The sequence below is a fragment of the Triticum aestivum genome, chromosome 6A (assembly GCF_018294505.1).
Source record: "Triticum aestivum cultivar Chinese Spring chromosome 6A, IWGSC CS RefSeq v2.1, whole genome shotgun sequence".
NCBI classification, from domain to species: Eukaryota; Viridiplantae; Streptophyta; class Magnoliopsida; order Poales; family Poaceae; genus Triticum; species Triticum aestivum.
Window position 1 is genome coordinate 168,086,420 of NC_057809.1, and position 19,492 is coordinate 168,105,911.

Below are 19,492 nucleotides of genomic sequence, written 5' to 3' on the forward strand. Positions count from 1 at the left end.
GGTGCTCACCTTCTCCGACCCGCTACCATCCGACAGCGTTGACTGATACATCCATTTTGCATCATGTTTTCCTATTGTTATATAATTTTTTATGCATAATAATGCTTTTTGGAGTATTTCTAGTGCCTTTTCTCTCATAATGTACAAGGTTTACACAAAGAGGGAGGATGCCGGCAGCTGGAATTTTGGACCTGGAAGAGTTATGTCAGAGTTACATATTCTGCACATCTCCAAATGAGCTGGAAAGTTACGGAGAATTATTTTGCAATATATAAAAAGTACTGGAGCAAATAACTGCCGGAGGAGTGATACGTCTCCAACGTATCAATAATTTTTGATTGTTCCATGCTATTATATTATCTATTTTGGATGTTTTATATGCATTAATATGCTATTTTATATTATTTTGGGACTAAATTATTAACCTAGATCCTAGTGTCAGTTTCTGTTTTTTTCCTTGTTTTTGAGTTTTACAGAAAAGGAATATCAAATGGAGTCCAAACGGAATAAAACTTTATGATGATTTTTCTTGGACCAGAAGACACCCAGCAAATTTGGAGAGGGGGCCAGAAGAGTCCCTAGGGCTCCACAAGCCCTCAGGCGCGCCCTTGGGGGGGCTGGCTTGTGGGCCCCATGGGACTCCTCCAACCCTAATCTTTGGCCTATAAATTCCCAAATATTCCCAAAAGACCAGAAGCGTCCACCAAAACACTTTTCCGCCGATGGAACCTTCTGTTCCCATGAGATCCCATCTTGGGGTATTTTTCGGCACCCTGCCTGTGGCACCCTAGCTCAGAGAAACCGGAACGCCCCGTATTTCAGCCCAGAGATCGAGGTGAAGTCTTCTAGAATACGACACTACTTAGAATAGAACAAACCAGCTCTCTGTTACAACACGAATATGAATACAAGGTCTCTAATATTACAATGAATAACATCGACACGGCGACGCTACGCCAACCACAATTGCTCTATGCAAGCAGCATAACAACTCGAGGCAGCAAAACCTCTACTGGCAGTGGAACAACGAGCGACGATGATGGACTCTAATCCACAGGGACTCTGGCTGGAACGTTTATCCTAGCTCACGAACACAGGAACCACAACAAACAAGCAAGCAATCCAGGAACGACTTGCAAACTCGCATGACATGCCAGGTCAGTACATTGAATGTACTTGCAATCTCACAATAAACCAAAAGTGTAGTCAAGACAGACAACAACATGGTATTAGCAGGTTAAAGCAATCATGAGCATGACACTAATAGAACAACGTGGCCTGCACAAACTGAACATGATACAACTAGAACAAGCATAGCATGAACATATGAACATGATGATACTACATGCAACAGGTTAACATGATCATGCACCAGGTTACTATTATTCGGTGGTTACCTCGTAACCATCTCATGCATCAACTTACCAACTTCGGTATCCATGATACCACTGTGATCATCTCGCGATCACATAAAAATTAACCAACTACGGTATCCACGATACCTCCGTGATCCTCTCTTGATCACAACCAATCTCTTACTCATCATCGAACTGGGGTTGTATTAAGCAAGTTATTATTATTGTTGGCTCATAGTGTCACCGACTACGAACTGTGCCCATATCCGCAAGCGCGGCTATCGATAGATTTAACACACTCTCTGCAGAGGTAGCGCACTTTACCCACACGACGGAACCCATGGCCTCGCACTCCCATACGTGTGGACCAACGGCGTTCCGACAAAACTGATCTACCGCCATGACAATCTCCTGGCCACTCCGACCAACTCCCCTCTGGGATAAGTCATGTGTGGCCCTGTACCTACCAAAGCCATCAACGGCCACTGTCGTGGCAAAACTTAAACGGTCCCAACCGGGGACATGGTACCATAACAGCAACAACGGGCACACAAGGCTTATGTCCTCCGACCTGATCAGGGTAGCGCGCGCCCATAACCTTCCCACGTTAGAGGCACCAGCGAGAGACATGACAATAGACCCAGTTAGGTCCTTCCCATAAAAGGCAAATGTGGTTGCATTGGTCGGCTCAATTTCAGTGGCACCATAACTCAGCCAATAGTTGTTCAAGTTCATTATTATCCGCTTAAACTTAAATGCAAGAAGCTGAGCCATATAAAAATAACATGAGGCAACAATAGTACATGAGCATGATATAATCATAATCATGGAGGTGCAACATAATCATCGAGCATAACCACAATGAAGCATTAAACCAAATGAGCATGGCATACTAACGAGCATAATCATATCACTACAAATGGGAATAGCATTACTACTAGCATCATGAATAAATATCATGCAAGAACTGTCACAGCCCTAGAATTTGTTTGTCATTAGTTGCATTAAGGCATTCATGCATCATGTTTAAAGTTCATGAAACTTGAACTGGGGATGACAAACCCTAGCACTAAATAAAATGCAATTAGGATCAAAATAAAAATATTTTCAATAAACCCAGAATGCCCTTTAGGAAAGTTCATTATTTTTGTTAAAGGTGAAAACCCCTGCCAACAATGATGCACATATTTCTAGGCCATTCTGGATTTTTGAATTAAATCCTATTGTATTTGACCTTGGGCATTTAAATACTATAAATAATTTAAATGTTCAAATAAATGTTGGAAATTGTTAAGGGTCACTGAAATAATTCAGAAAGCACCCATAATTGTTTCCAGGATTTTATAAAATGATTTGATATTTTTAAATCAAATCAAAACAAACTACAGAAAATAGAAAAACAGAATTAAATAGAAATAAGAGAGAGAGAGAGCAGAAGATCTACCTGGCGCCTACCTGTGCGGCCTGCTGCAGAAGCCGGCCCAGCCCACCAGGGGCTCCCCTCCTGTCGTCTTCCCCATGCCAGTAGGCAGCGCGCGTGGCCGACGGGCGCCGATGCTGCCTCGGCCACCTCCTGCTTGCCGCTCTCCTTCCTCGACGCTCTGGACGCCTTCCCCGAGCGCCACGCACCTCCCTGCCTCTCTCCCTCACTCTCCCGCGCTCTCACCCCCTTCCCTGGATCTCTCCCTCTCTCACCCGAGAGTCGCCGCCGATGTCGCTCGCAACCACCGCGGCCACAGCCACTTCCTCGCTCCCTCTCTGCGTACCCGAGCTCAGCCCGGACCCCAAGCCCCTCTACGTCGACCCACCGAAGCCCGGATGCCCCAAGATGATGCTGCGGCGCTTCTTCCCGACCACGGCCGCCGGATGCCGCCGTCCGATTCATCCTCTCCGCCATCTCCCCGAGCACGCCGACCTGCTCTTCGAACTCACTGTGAGCTCCTACGCCTCCCCTCTCTCTTCCCCGCCACGATTGCGCCCTGTAGCCTCAATCCCACCGGAGCCGGAGCTTGCTTGCCGCCGGCCATGTCGCCGCCGTAGCCACCGTTAGCTAGAGCTGCAACCGAGCACGCGGTCGTGCTCAGTGCAACCCCAGGAGGTCGTAACACCCCTCTTTGCCTCCTGTCGTGCTCCTTAACCCCGAAACCCGGTTCACCCGAACGCCAGCGCCGCCGCGAGCTCCATTCTGGCGAACCCCGGCCACCCCCGCACCTCCCGTTGGTCCCCCTAGATGCGCACGGGCACGGGCTACCTCCTGGTGCCCTTGGCGCGTCGATCCGTCGCCTCTGGCGTAACTCCGGCGAGCCACCGCCGCTCTGGGTCGTCGCCGTCGTCCAACCGCCGGCGAATCCGACGTGGCCGGTCATTAGGGCCTAACCACCCCGCTAACCCAGGCCTAGGGCCACTGACAGGTGGGCCCTACCGTTTAATTAACCTGGCTAACAATTTAGTTAAGTTAATTAAACTCTGTTAAATCACTGTGCAGCTGACATGTGGGTCCCACAGGTCAGATTTGACCTGGACAACGCCGTTGACTTGCTGACGTCACTGTGAAGTCATGCTGACGCAGTAATAGGTTTTCTGGATTTATTTTTATTCAGGAATTTCAGAAAATAGCTAAAACTTCAATAAATCATAGAAAATTAACCGTAACTCCCAATTAAATAATTTATATATGAAAAATTATCAGAAAAATTCAAGGAATCCATCTGTACCATTTTCATGCATGTTTGAACAATGTTTGTCCTCTGTTTTGGACAAAACAATTAAAGGGCATTTAAATAATCATATATGGAGTTGGAATTTGAATCTTGGATTCAAACCAACTTCATTTAACCTGTTGCTAGTTGCATTAGCTCAAACACATTCATATTGCCATGTCATGAGCATGCATCATATTGTGCATTGCATTGATTGTATTTCTTCTTTGTTGCCGGTATCTGTTCCCTCCCGGTAGACGATGTTCCGACGTTGTGATCGTTGACACTGATGAAGACTCAATGTTATCTTCAGAAGTGCCAGGCAAGCAAAACCCCCTTGTTCATTCCGATAAATTCCCACTCTCTCGCTCCTGCTCTCTTTTACTGCATTAGGACAACACCGATTCATCTGTTACTTGTTGCGGTAGCTGAACCCCTTTATCCTTTGCATGACCTGTCATTCACAGTAAATAGATGAAACCCACTAGCATGAGTAGGAGTTGTTTGAGCCCTGTTGTGCCTACTCAATCATGTTTGTTTGTCATGCCTGCTATTGCTTAGAGTTGTGTCAGGTCTGATTCATCCGGGATGAATCAGAGGTGTATGAACATGTCCTACTGTGTGTGAGCTAAGTGTGTGAATACGATTTGGTAAAGGTAGCGGTGAGAGGCCATGTAGGAGTACATGGTGGGTTGTCTCATTGCAGCCATCCTCATGAACTGAGTTCTGTGTTTGTGATCCATGATTCAGCTACTACCACGCATTGGGCCCGAAACCAATGGACCCTCTCGACTTCTTAATCACCCTTGTCCTCTGTCCAGGAGTTGCAAGTAGTTTCTGGTGTTTGTAGTATGCTGGAGGCCGTGTGCAGCGCTGACCGTAGGGGTGGGCTGTGATGCGGTAGGCACGTGGCACGGTGTACCGGGCGCCCGTTTGGTGTCTCGGGAACCCTGTTCACATCGTTTGGGGCTGTGAGCGAAACTCCGGCCGGATCTCCTCATGGATGGAACCCGAATAGGCGATAAACCTGGACTAAAGACTTGAGTGTTTAGGTAGGCCGTGGACGACACCCACGTTGGGCTTCCGCTTGAAGGTTGCCGAGTACATGTCGTGTAAACGGCGGTAAGTGGTGAGAGCGTGTGTGAAGAAGTACACCCCTGCAGGGTTAACATCATCTATTCGAATAGCCGTGTCCGCGGAAAAGGACTTCTGGGTTGCTTATATCAGTTCATAGACAAGTGAAAGTGGATACTCTAAAATACGCAAGATAAGCGTGAGTGCTATGGATGGCGTTCTCGTAGGGAGACGGGAGCGGATCCATAGTGGTGTATTGATATGGTGAATATGTGGGCTCGTGTGCGCCACCTCATAAGAGTTACATTGCAGTCATAGTTCAGGATAGCCACCGAGTCAAAGCTGGCTTGCTGCAGTTAAACCCCACCATCCCCTTTGTTGATAATGATGCATATGTAGATAGTTCTGATGTAAGTCTTGCTGGGTACATTTGTACTCACGTTTGCCTATTTTATGTTTTTGCAGAGAGACTTCGGTCTCGCTAGTAGTTCCGCATGGACTTCGACGTTTAGCTTGTTACCTCAGCTACGATCTTGTGCCCTCGGCAGGATCTGGTAGATAGTCAGGCTTTCAAGCCTTTTTCATTTATAGATGTCTGTACTCAGACATGATAGCTTCCGCTTGTGCTTTGACTTGTATGCTCTGAATGTTGGGTCATGAGACTCGTGTTTGTAATATCTCGCTCCTCGGAGCCTATTGAGTAAATACTTGAGTCGTAGAGTCATGTTGTGATGCCATGTTGTGTTTGCACATATCGAGCATATTGTGTGTATGTTATTGAAATGCTTGGTATGTGTGGGATCTGACTATCTAGTTGTTTATCTTTAGTAGCCTCTCTTACCGGGAAATGTCTCCTAGTGCTTCCACCAAGCCATGGTAGCTTGCTACTGCTCCGGAACACTTAGGCTGGCCGGCATGTGTCCTTCTTCGTTCCTGTGTCTGTCCCTCGGGGAAATGTCACGCGATGAATACCGGAGTCCTATTAGCCCGCTACAGCCCGGTTCACCGGAGTCCTGCTAGCCCAGTGCTACAGCCTGGATTCACTCGCTGATGACCGACACGTTCGATGCTGGGTCATGGATGCCTGTCCCTGTAAGTTTGTGCCACTTTGGGTTTACGACTAGCCATGTCAGCTCGGGCTCCTTATCATATGGATGCTAGCGACACTGTCATATACGTGTGCCAAAAGGCGCAAACGGTCCCGGGCAAAGGTAAGGCGACACCCGTGGGAATACCGTGCATGAGGCCGCAAAGTGATATGAGGTGTTACATGCTAGATCGATGTGGCATTGAGTCGGGGTCCTGACAGCGTTGGTATCAGAGCTTGACTGCTTGTAGGATTACCAAGCCAAACTGGTCGAAGTTGAGTCTAGAAATTCTTTAGTTATATAAGGGAATTGATTATGGGATGGAACGTAAGGCTCTTTTTACTCCTTATACCTTATGCCTTCTGATCTGAGTCATCTTATCTTTTCTACGGGGTTAAGGAACTAGGCTTTCTCCTCTTTCTATCAGGATCACGTGTTACTAATCCGTAGACTTATAGAATTGTTGGACTTAAGCCTCGTTTCAGTTCCTACTACTTCTGTATGTTAACTGATGATCTCGAAACCTTGATGTTGTGCTTCTGAGTGGTTATGCCACCATTTTTGTGATTGTCTCAAATCTTTTTTGAGCATTTATAGCCGTTATGTTGTCCGAGTCATCCCAGGTTTCTAAATAGTCTGATGCATTTGCAAAATCCTTTCCCTCTGGTTTTGATGTTCCTTTATGCCAGCTCAATCACACTAATTGTTGAGTTGAGGTATTTTATTGCCTTGACATTTATGTTGGAGTTACTATTATGACCCTAGGTGTTTAGGGAGTCACCTAGTAATCTAGCAATGTTTAGTGTTCTCAGTGTGAAGATTCTGGCCTTTATTATCGAAAGCATCCTGTGATGCCATTTAGCTAGTAGGCATTCTATTCCTGGGTTTTGAACCCGAGATTCACTCTACTTACCTCATCTTGATAGTGTTTGCTAGTTCCTTTAGGATATTAGTAACCTTTGCGATAGTTCTCGAGGTTCGTGGTACATCCTTCTTCCAATTACCATGAACCATTCTTGGCAGGAGTTCTTCTGAACCAAAAGATGACAACAAGAGTGCTCTCGATGAGTTCTCCATGCTATATTGTGACTCTGCCAGCTCAACCTTTCTGCATGGGTTATCCGGAAGAATTATGTTGAACCTGGTTCGACAAACTAATCTATGCATCCACAACTCAGAAAGTTATATGTTCCTTTGAGTTGTCCCTCTTTAGTTATCTACTGACCTTCATCTATCAATTGATAGTCAAGAGTATGCATGCGTTCGTTTATCGATGCCTATTACTCTTGTGGTCCGTCAAGCCATTCTATCGCGGAATGACTAGGAGAAACAAACTCCGGTACCTCTTCCCTATCCAGGATTGGGTCAAAGAAGTTGTCCTCCGCAGATCAAATTGCTAATCCTGCTTTTGCTCTGTTCTACCCTGAAGTATTACCGTCTTTATGCCAGGATTTTCATGAGAATTGCACCGGCTCTTGTGAATTCTTGATGTAGTGATACTTCTCGCCATCATTATTCATCCCTCGGTTCAGTGTTGTCGCAACCGGAATGCCGACAAGTGAATCGTGAGAGGTGAATTCAATACTCCTAGCAACCTTGTTGCTCGGTAGTTAATGGACAATAATTTCATTCTTAGCGTGTTGGTTTTTGAATCATCCTTCTAAGACTGATCGTGCTACCTAGTCCTTATTTGCTGGTGCACTCTTTGATCAATGAGTTAGGATTTTGGCAATCCCTGGCTCTTTTGATCATATCGTCTTGCCCTGAAAAGCAAGATTGTTCTCGAGCTTAGTAACATACCGGTGGTTCGTGACTTTCCAAATGTCTTCTTGGAAGTGTTACCGGGTTGTTTCTGACTGTTATGTTGAGCTCGTGATCAAGTTGGTTTCTTGTGAACCACCCTTTCTCCAAGAATCTGTGTTGGATATCCCCGAGCTAGTTGGTTAAGCTAGACAACAACTTGGAGAATTGGAAGATAAAAGCTTGCCTAACTTAGTTCGTTCCAAAGGGACATTCTTGTGTAGTGTGTGTTGAAGAAAGATGATATCTTCATCGATTGGTCCCTGTGATCAGTTGCTGGACCTATTGTCTTATCAATCCTTTGATTTGAGTGTGGGCTATCGTCAAATCAAATCAGTACCAACGATGCTCGTAATGTTGTCTTATTCGTGGTTGATCCCTCGAGCATACACCATTACATCTTTGGTCTGACCAATGCTATCACCGTGTTCACTTAACTATGGAATTCCTTTTAAAAGGAAACCTAGAGGAATTGTTGTTGAGCCCATTGACAACATCCTTATCTCCTCCATGATTTTGTTGAACATTAAGCTAGTGTTGGAAACTTTTGAAAGCATTTGTTCATGCTAGCTCATGAAGCATATGTTTGGATGAAGGTAGTGACTTCCTTTAATTCATGTGCATCTGATGCAAGTTGCCGCCGTGGATTCGAGAAAGTCAATGTTGCTTTCTTTGGAATCATTCCAAATCAGTCATGCACACGTGCGAAGAATTCTGTGGTATGGAGGCTTGCAACCTTCATTCCATATGTGTCCCGAGCACACCAAGCCACTGATTGATTTGTTCAAGGAGAAGGAGTTCCTTCATAAGAGCTAATCCGGACTTATGTAAGGACTTCGATATCCTCGATGATGGTTCCCAACCTGAACTCGGTAGTGTTGTATTGTAAGACTACCACGTGGTCATGCTTGTCTAGGACATCATGTTCACACGTGTGTAGCAGAACCAGCTCATGTTTTGGAGTTTGCTATCGTAGTTCATTTCCCGAGAATCTCGCAACGTTATCCCGTCGAATTGTGTTGCAAACTTTCATTTTTCTTCCTAGACTCGATGAGTCTGGAATATCCTGACACCAACCAGATCTGAATCTCAGGCAGATATGATGGTTGGAACATTTTCCAAGAACTATAATATTGGTCCCTCGATAACCGGTAAGGTGGATGTCGTGGCCAACACACCCAGCCGGAAGACCCATTATTATAGTATCTTGATTGAGGAAGTTGGCCACCTCCCCATAGGGATTTCGTAGGATTTACTCCCTAGCTGCCCCTATGGATTTCTGAGATCCCGAAGTCCGACCTTTTTACTTGATGTTCTAGATATCAAACCATATCTATGAATGGGTTACACTAGCACATCAAGGAGAACATTAGAAGCGGAGTGCTAAATGTCTCTCGGTCGATCATCCAGATTTTATTTCCTTGGCCTCGCCAAGGGTGAAATCTGAGAAAGTGTTATCCCCCCCTTGCATCTGCATCGTCCGTCAGTATTCATCGTGGTAGTACGTTGTGTTGTCAGCACCCTTGACACAGATGTTGATAAAACCTTGATGATTGCGGAAATGCTCAAGTTCTTGAGAGCACGTACAAGCGCTACGTGTTACCATCGGCTCTAACTGGGATTCCTCTCAGTTTCCTCGGCAATGCTATGACCTTTTCAAACAGTGAATTCACTCTCTATTGTTGGGTTCTTCCCCCAGTTACCAGAATCATTCCCAGCATTTGCATTCTGTTCCCAGCTTGCACCGCCAATGTGCCATTCTACCATGGGTCTCTTCCATTTCCGGTGGTAAGCAAATTCATCCATTGCGTTGTCTTCAACAAGGTAATCCACATCATCCAAGTCCGAGTATGCCATTCTACCGACCCCCTCCAAACGATCGCTCGAGAATTGCCTTAGGCTGGTTTAAAGAGTTTCAATGATCTCTGAATCAAAGGTAATTCTTTTTGCCACTTAAGGGGATATATCTTCGAGTCACCTTCCCTAAGGTGCATCATTATGGTGTCATGTCAACTTAACTCCTCGCTACATTGACAACCGTTCACCACCCTCTTAGGTGAGGAATTGTTGTCTACCTAGTGAACCCTCGTCATCTGTTCCACTCCATTCCGCTAGAGGTGTGCTTTGTCTCTCAGCTCGAGAGATGTTGCTATGTCTCATTCCGAGAGTTAATCCTGAGTTGTTCGACCTTCGAGAAGAACAATTCTTTTAGGGTCTTTCCTTTCCCCTCATTGTCATGATAGTTGGAGTTCTCAAGGCAAGACTTCGAGACAATGATGGTGAACGAATCAACGTTCAATTGAAGTGCAACCTGGATCCTGAAGATCGTGCTAGTTTGCGTTTCCCCTTCACCTTACCCTACACTTGAATCTCGGGACGAGATTTTTGTTTAGTGGGGGTGAGTTGTCACAGCCCTAGAATTTGTTTGTCATTAGTTGCATTAAGGCATTCATGCATCATGTTTAAAGTTCATGAAACTTGAACTGGGGATGACAAACCCTAGCACTAAATAAAATGCAATTAGGATCAAAATAAAAATATTTTCAATAAACCCAGAATGCCCTTTAGGAAAGTTCATTATTTTTGTTAAAGGTGGAAACCCCTGCCAACAATGATGCACATATTTCTAGGCCATTCTGGATTTTTGAATTAAATCCTATTGTATTTGACCTTGGGCATTTAAATACTATAAATAATTTAAATGTTCAAATAAATGTTGGAAATTGTTAAGGGTCACTGAAATAATTTAGAAAGCACCCATAATTGTTTCCAGGATTTTATAAAATGATTTGATATTTTTAAATCAAATCAAAACAAACTACAGAAAATAGAAAAACAGAATTAAATAGAAATAAGAGAGAGAGAGCAGAAGATCTACCTGGCGCCTACCTGTGCGGCCTGCTGCAGAAGCCGGCCCAGCCCACCAGGGGCTCCCCTCCTGTCGTCTTCCCCGCGCCAGTAGGCAGCGCGCGTGGCCGACGGGCGCCAACGCTGCCTCGGCCACCTCCTGCTTGCCGCTCTCCTTCCTCGACGCTCTGGACGCCTTCCCCGAGCGCCACGCACCTCCCTGCCTCTCTCCCTCACTCTCCCGCGTTCTCACCCCCTTCCCTGGATCTCTCCCTCTCTCACCCGAGAGTCGCCGCCGACGTCGCTCGCAACCACCGCGGCCACAGCCACTTCCTCGCTCCCTCTCTGCGTACCCGAGCTCAGCCCGGACCCCAAGCCCCTCTACGTCGACCCACCGAAGCCCGGATGCCCCAAGACGATGCCGCGGCGCTTCTTCCCGACCACGGCCGCCGGATGCCGCGGTCCGATTCATCCTCTCCGCCATCTCCCCGAGCACGCCGACCTGCTCTTCGAACTCACTGTGAGCTCCTACGCCTCCCCTCTCTCTTCCCCGCCTCGATTGCGCCCTGTAGCCTCGATCCCACCGGAGCCGGAGCTTGCTTGCCGCCGGCCATGTCGCCGCAGTAGCCACCGTTAGCTAGAGCTGCAACCGAGCACGCGGTCGTGCTCAGTGCAACCCCAGGAGGTCGTAACACCCCTCTTTGCCTCCTGTCGTGCTCCCTAACCCCGAAACCCAGTTCACCCGAACGCCGGCGCCGCCGCGAGCTCCATTCCGGCGAACCCCGGCCACCCCCGCACCTCCCCTTGGTCCCCCTAGATGCGCACGGGCACGGGCTACCTCCTGGTGCCCTTGGCGCGTCGATCCGTCGCCTCTGGCGTAACTCCGGCGAGCTACCGCCGCTCTGGGTCGTCGCCGTCGTCCAACCGCCGGCGAATCCGACGTGGCCGGTCATTAGGGCCTAACCACCCCGCTAACCCAGGCCTAGGGCCACTGACAGGTGGGCCCTACCGTTTAATTAACCCGGCTAACAATTTAGTTAAGTTAATTAAACTCTGTTAAATCACTGTGCAGCTGACATGTGGGTCCCACAGGTCAGATTTGACCTGGACAACACCGTTGACTTGCTGACATCACTGTGAAGTCATGCTGACGCAGTAATAGGTTTTCTGGATTTATTTTTATTCAGGAATTTCAGAAAATAGCTAAAACTTCAATAAATCATAGAAAATTAACCGTAACTCCAAATTAAATAATTTATATATGAAAAATTATCAGAAAAATTCAAGGAATCCATCTGTACCATTTTCATGCATGTTCGAACAATGTTTGTCCTCTGTTTTGGACAAAACAATTAAAGGGCATTTAAATAATCATATATGGAGTTGGAATTTGAATCTTGGATTCAAACCAACTTCATTTAACCTGTTGCTAGTTGCATTAGCTCAAACACATTCATATTGCCATGTCATGAGCATGCATCATATTGTGCATTGCATTGATTGTATTTCTTCTTTGTTGCCGGTATCTGTTCCCTCCCGGTAGACGATGTTCCGACGTTGTGATCGTTGACACTGATGAAGACTCAATGTTATCTTCAGAAGTGTCAGGCAAGCAAAACCCCCTTGTTCATTCCGATAAAATCCCACTCTCTCACTCCTGCTCTCTTTTACTGCATTAGGACAACACCGATTCATCTGTTACTTGCTGCGGTAGCTGAACCCCTTTATCCTTTGCATGACCTGTCATTCACAGTAAATAGATGAAACCCACTAGCATGAGTAGGAGTTGTTTGAGCCCTGTTGTGCCTACTCAATCATGTTTGTTTGTCATGCCTGCTATTGCTTAGAGTTGTGTCAGGTCTGATTCATCCGGGATGAATCAGAGGTGTATGAACATGTCCTACTGTGTGTGAGCTAAGTGTGTGAATACGATTTGGTAAAGGTAGCGGTGAGAGGCCATGTAGGAGTACATGGTGGGTTGTCTCATTGCATCCGTCCTCAGGAACTGAGTTCTGTGTTTGTGATCCATGATTCAGCTACTACCACGCATTGGGCCCGAAACCAATGGACCCTCTCGACTTCTTAATCACCCTTGTCCTCTGTCCAGGAGTTGCAAGTAGTTTCTGGTGTTTGTAGTATGCTGGAGGCCGTGCGCAGCGCTGACCATAGGGGTGGGCTGTGATGCGGTAGGCACGTGGCACAGTGTACCGGGCGCCCGTTTGGTGTCTCGGGAACCCTGTTCACATCGTTTGGGGCTGTGAGCGAAACTCCGGCCGGATCTCCTCATGGATGGAACCCGAATAGGCGATAAACCTGGACTAGAGACTTGAGTGTTTAGGCAGGCCGTGGCCGACACCCACGTTGGGCTTCCGCTTGAAGGTTGCCGAGTACATGTCGTGTAAACGGCGGTAAGTGGTGAGAGCGTGTGTGAAGAAGTACACCCCTGCAGGGTTAACATCATCTATTCGAATAGCCGTGTCCGCGGAAAAGGACTTCTGGGTTGCTTATATCAGTTCATAGACAAGTGAAAGTGGATACTCTAAAATACGCAAGATAAGCGTGAGTGCTATGGATGGCGTTCTCGTAGGGAGACGGGAGCGGATCCATAGTGGTGTATTGATATGGTGAATATGTGGGCTCGTGTGCGCCACCTCATAAGAGTTACATTGCAGTCATAGTTCAGGATAGCCACCGAGTCAAAGCTGGCTTGCTGCAGTTAAACCCCACCATCCCCTTTGTTGATAATGATGCATATGTGGATAGTTCTGATGTAAGTCTTGCTGGGTACATTTGTACTCACGTTTGCCTATTTTATGTTTTTGCAGAGAGACTTCGGTCTCGCTAGTAGTTCCGCGTGGACTTCGACGTTTAGCTTGTTACCTCAGCTACGATCTTGTGCCCTCGACAGGATCTGGTAGATAGTCAGGCTTTCAAGCCTTTTTCATTTATAGATGTCTGTACTCAGACATGATAGCTTCTGCTTGTGCTTTGACTTGTATGCTCTGAATGTTGGGTCATGAGACTCGTGTTTGTAATATCTCGCTCCTCGGAGCCTATTGAGTAAATACTTGAGTCGTAGAGTCATGTTGAGATGCCATGTTGTGTTTGCACATATCGAGCATATTGTGTGTATGTTATTGAAATGCTTGGTATGTGTGGGATCTGACTATCTAGTTGTTTATCTTTAGTAGCCTCTCTTACCGGGAAATGTCTCCTAGTGCTTCCACCGAGCCATGGTAGCTTGCTACTGCTCCGAAACACTTAGGCTGGCCGGCATGTGTCCTTCTTCGTTCCCGTGTCTGTCCCCTCGGGGAAATGTCACGCGATGAATACCGGAGTCCTGTTAGCCCGCTACAGCCCGGTTCACCGGAGTCCTGCTAGCCCAGTGCTACAGCCTGGATTCACTCGCTGATGACCGACACGTTCGATGCTGGGTCATGGATGCCTGTCCCTGTAAGTTTGTGCCACTTTGGGTTTACGACTAGCCATGTCAGCCCGGGCTCCTTATCATATGGATGCTAGCGACACTGTCAGATACGTGTGCCAAAAGGCGCAAACGGTCTCGGGCAAAGGTAAGGCGACACCCGTGGGAATACCATGCGTGAGGCCGCAAAGTGATATGAGGTGTTACATGCTAGATCGATGTGGCATTGAGTCGGGGTCCTGACAAGAACATAGCAAGAACACTACAAAGTAAGCATGTAACCAACTAGATGCAAAGTAACATGCATAGCAACGGTACTTGATAAGAGACAGTAAACATGCATCAGGCAAAACATCACTACTACCAACATGTACTGCTACTACCAAGCATAACATGTGAACATGATACTAGCAAGTAGTACAAGATAACAGGATGCATCGGGACATAGCATGAAGGTGAATATGAAACCACGAGCATAACCGAAACAACGACAACAGTAGCAAACAAGCAAACAGATAACTGACAAACTTTTATTAAATATTCAAGTAGAAACCATAGCTACTGCATGACTATCATGCAAGTGGCTATTGTGGCTTGCCTCGGGGTGACGAAGACTCCAGGAAGAAATGCAGTGAAGCCGCGGAACGAAACACCGGACGGTCCTCTCTTGAAGGGGCCTGATTAGGATCAAGGGAAAAATGGTCATTTTCACTGTGGACCACCTAGTGAAAATGGCACCAACAGAAAGATCTTGACGAGATGAAGAAATGAGCGTTGGTGTTACGGTCGCGAAGTTATGAGGTGTAGAAGTTCATAGACTAATCTGTGATAAAATCCTCACACACAGGTCCCTAGCGGCTGGAACAGATAGCGCCTTCGGGCAGATTACATTTTCTGAAAAGGGAAACATATCTCTAGCCGCAAAAGATGAGAATACGCTTTCCTAGAGGGAAAACGCATATTCGTAAAAGAGGAAGGAAATACGCTTTCATATACCAAAAACGTATTTCAGGAAAACGTTTCACTTATCCGAGTGGATAAGGTGGTGGCTCACATATGGGTGGGGTCCGTTGGAGAGGGGGGTCCGCTGGCAAGGCGTCGTCTTCCTCCTCCCCACACTCTTGTTCGTTCCCGAGTGGAACAAAATGGAAGCAGAGGAGGGAAACGGCCAAGGGGCCGGCTAGCTCCGGTGATCCCTGGCCCGGCCGAGGGCACCGGTGGGACCGTGGGGCTACGCCGCACCCGTTCAGAGGAATGGCGGCCGCCGAGGAGGAGTGTAGGGTGCGGAGATGGGAGGCAACCGAGAGCTTCAGGCGGCGGCGCTGGCCTTGGGGATGCGTGACCTAGGGTGCTTCGGCGAGGGGTGAGGGGTTGGGGTGCCTTAGTGGGACGAGGGGGATCTAGTGGAGGCCTTGGGAGGAGGAGGGGGCTCGGGATGGCCGGAATCCAGCCGAGGCGACCATGGCGAACAAAGGCGAGCTTCTGCGAGATGTGGTGACCCTGGTGATCAAATGATGTGAGGGAGGAGTGGGTGAGCTGCGGAACACCTCGGAGCACTCTTAAATAGGCACGGGGAGGACTCTAGAGCATCACGGGCGAGCTCATGATAAGCTCTAATGGAGGACAGTGGCTGGGCACAGCATGGGCATGGAGTTAGCGACGCATTTATGGCGAAATAGGAGGGTTCCTGAGAACGGGGTGACTGAGTCGATCACAGGGAAGCAACAGGACATGGTTGGAGGTCGAGACGACGGGAACAACGCCGAGGTCTTGCGAGAGCGCGAGTTTGGCTGGTCATGACCCATGGTCACCGCGTGCACTGGTGCAAGCGGCATGCTCTGGCCGGGAAGATCATGTCTAGTAGATAGCCCGTAGTGTCCTTAGTCAAAGCAAAGAAACAAATCAGTCTAGGGGCAAATATGAGATTTGGAGGAGGAGCCAAAACATTTTGGCAGCAAGGTGTTTGTGCTACGGGGAGACAATCACAGAATGAGATATACTCGGGGCTTTGGCATGGTGTGATCACACACTAAGATTATCACCTCTACAAATTTTTAGCTCATTAGGAGGAAGGTACATGGTACTTGCTGTTGCAGGTCCCAAAATGTCCAGATTAGGGAATGATGAAGGGGCACTCATATACATGATTGGATTGAGATGAAAATGCTCATGGCCCGATGATTTGATGATATGAAGATGCCCAAAAAGTTTCATGCCATTTGGACATGCCAAAATAGCACTTGCTTCACAAAGCTTCTCTTTGGACAGAATTTTGGAAAAATCGCATGGGGAAAATAGAGTAATGGATTGATCTAAACCTTGGTGGAGGGTGTTTATACGGATGTGAGAATGTCCTCTAAAAGTTTCACCTTAAATGAAGCAAGATAAAATATAGTTGTTTCGCCAACTGAAAATCTGACCATAAACTAAGATTTGGAGCTGGGCTCACATAGATTAGTTACATGAGCTCATATTTTTTGAGAGTCATTATTTGATCATATGGAGGAACTTGCGAAATTTCAATGCATTTGGATATTCCTAGCTTGCACTTCCTTCACAAAGGCTTCCCTTAGACAGGAACTTTGAAAATTTGCTCACGAATATTTACTATGCAAATTGAGTTGAATTTTGGCATGGGAAATCATATGGACAGGAAAAGATGTCCAAAAAGTTTGGAGTCCATTGAGCAAAGATAAATAGCACTTCCTTCACAAATTGTCATTTAGGGAAGAATAGGAAAAGAATTATTGGAGGATGATTATTGAACATGGCAATGAAAAGTTTTTCCATATTTGAGCGAGATAGGACCCAAAAAAATTATGAGAATTATTTGGGAATTTTGGGAGTAACAGAAATATAGGTTGCTTCACAACCTAGGGCAAAAATGAGTATTCATTTAATAGAAAAGGAATATTCCCTATAAAAAGAATACTGGATTAGGTCAAGGATGAAAATTACATGAGCTTGGGATTATGAGGAGGATGAAAAGCCACAATAAAACCTAGGAAGGCATGATCTTCCCAAGTTTCAGAACCACATTGCCACGGAAAAACAAATCAAATCAATAAATCTAAGAAAGTCATCAGAAAAAGAAAAGGGCAAAATCCATAGTGTTACCAACCTTCCGCCCTTAAAGAAATCTCGTCCTCGAGATTTGGTTTCTGAGGGATAAATAATTATTCCGACTTGAAGAAACCGTTTCCAACTTGGGTTTCTCCTATTTTCCCTCATATAATGTTCCCACTGAATTGGATCTGACTGACTGCCTTGATCTGGGGTGGTTTGCTTCACTGTATCTGACATTCTATCGGGACTTACCTCATATGTGCATGTTCATACTAATTGAGATTTTTCCTTCATGTCTGCTGGCTGAGCTGGGGTCCGAAAGATTATCATTGCTGACATATGTGTCCTTCTCGATATTAATATCCTTGCTAGAGATGTTATTCTTGTATCGAGTACCGAGAATATTCCACGGTGTGAGGAACACATCTTCCCATGGAACAAAGAATCTTTTCTATCCAGGCATCAGGTTCCTCGAATGCATGCATTCTGGGTTGAAAGCACTGACGTGAATCATACCTGTTCTTCTAAAGATTCTGACATCTTGCAGGAGTATCTGACTTATCTTGACTGGCTTCACAGCCTTGAGTATCCAATTTGTACCAAAGTTTTGACTATTGCTTGACGTGATTGATAGAAAAATGCACCATCTCCTGATGATACCATTTGCAGACTTGACTGGCGGTGATCTCGGCAAAGAATCTCGCTCACGGCAGGCTATTCTTTAATTGATTCCCATATGCGAGTGGTAGCAATCCTCAAAGTATGTTATCTCACACTGATTCTTCGTTTTGCCGGTATTCTCATGTGGATAGTAGGTTGTGCGATACTCAATGTTGGGGATATCGCTTATCGGGAACTTATCTGTTGACCCATGATAAAGGGTAAATCAGCTAGTTTATCGGCATATCAGCCGATTTATCGCCATATCGGCCGATTTATCTTATCAGTCTAACAGCGGTAAGCGATAAATCGGCCGATTTATCGGCATATCGGAAGATATCTTGAACAGTGGCGGTACTTTAGCACGGTTACTGAGGTCAATATGTTGACCTATCCCTTGGGTCGGACTTGACAGACTCGGGTAGTCAATGCTGATAGTTCTGAGCATACTGTGGCTGAGCTAGTTGCCTTGCTATGAGGTCCTTACAACAATGGAGTAGACCCCTTAGGCGTATCTTCACTTGGTAATTGATATGAAATATCAGACTGTCTTGGGCATACATATCACATTTTTCACAAAATAACCGACATACATGTAATCTCGGTCTTGCTCCTTCATTATTATTTTCTTCATCTGGATCTTTAACTGAAAGAGCTAGGCCTTATGTATCCTTGATTATTTTGCGACCCTGAGTTTTGTCATGGGAAATACCTTGCAATCATACTTTGTTCTTATTCATGTCTCTAGTCTCGGTATATTTATCCGGCTCACATGTGCTTATACAGATCTCATTATTGTTGCTGACTATGTCGGCCAGTGATAGAATTAGTAACATAACCTTGTCGGTTGTGCTGGGCTGATCTCGATAATTACTGCCAAGATGGTGTGTCAATGTTGTTTTTCTTGAACACTTGTTGATTCTTGCATTACCCACTGGTTTTCCTGTCACAACCGGTTTTCCGGGTATAAATTTCCAGAAAATGGCCGTTGTGCTCACCAGCCCCAGGATTACTATTAGTTGATGAGGCACCAACTTGATACAAAAAATTCCAAGCAAAAAAATAAATAATATGTAGTACAAGACCATTCGAGCCTGTGAGTACAACAATTGGTTTCTAGTGGTCGATGGCAGAAGCGGTTTGTGAATCATCAGTGTCTATGGGACTCCATTTCCCACAGGAACAGCTGACCAGGATAACTCCTATCTTCGCGAGGCTGCTATCACCGTTGCTTAGGTTCTGGGGCTGTCATCACAACGCTCCTCTCCAAGCAAGCAATCTGGCCAAGACAATAGCCAGGGACAAGCCAGTGAGTACTTTTGAATGTACTCGCAAACATTATGAACACGGGTATAATATAGCAAATGATAATCATGCTCTAAAAATATTCTATAATCATAACGTCTGTCATGAAAATAAAATCCCGATGCATGCAAGCAGGTTATTTATATGCAACAGGAATATGTAATGACAGAATAG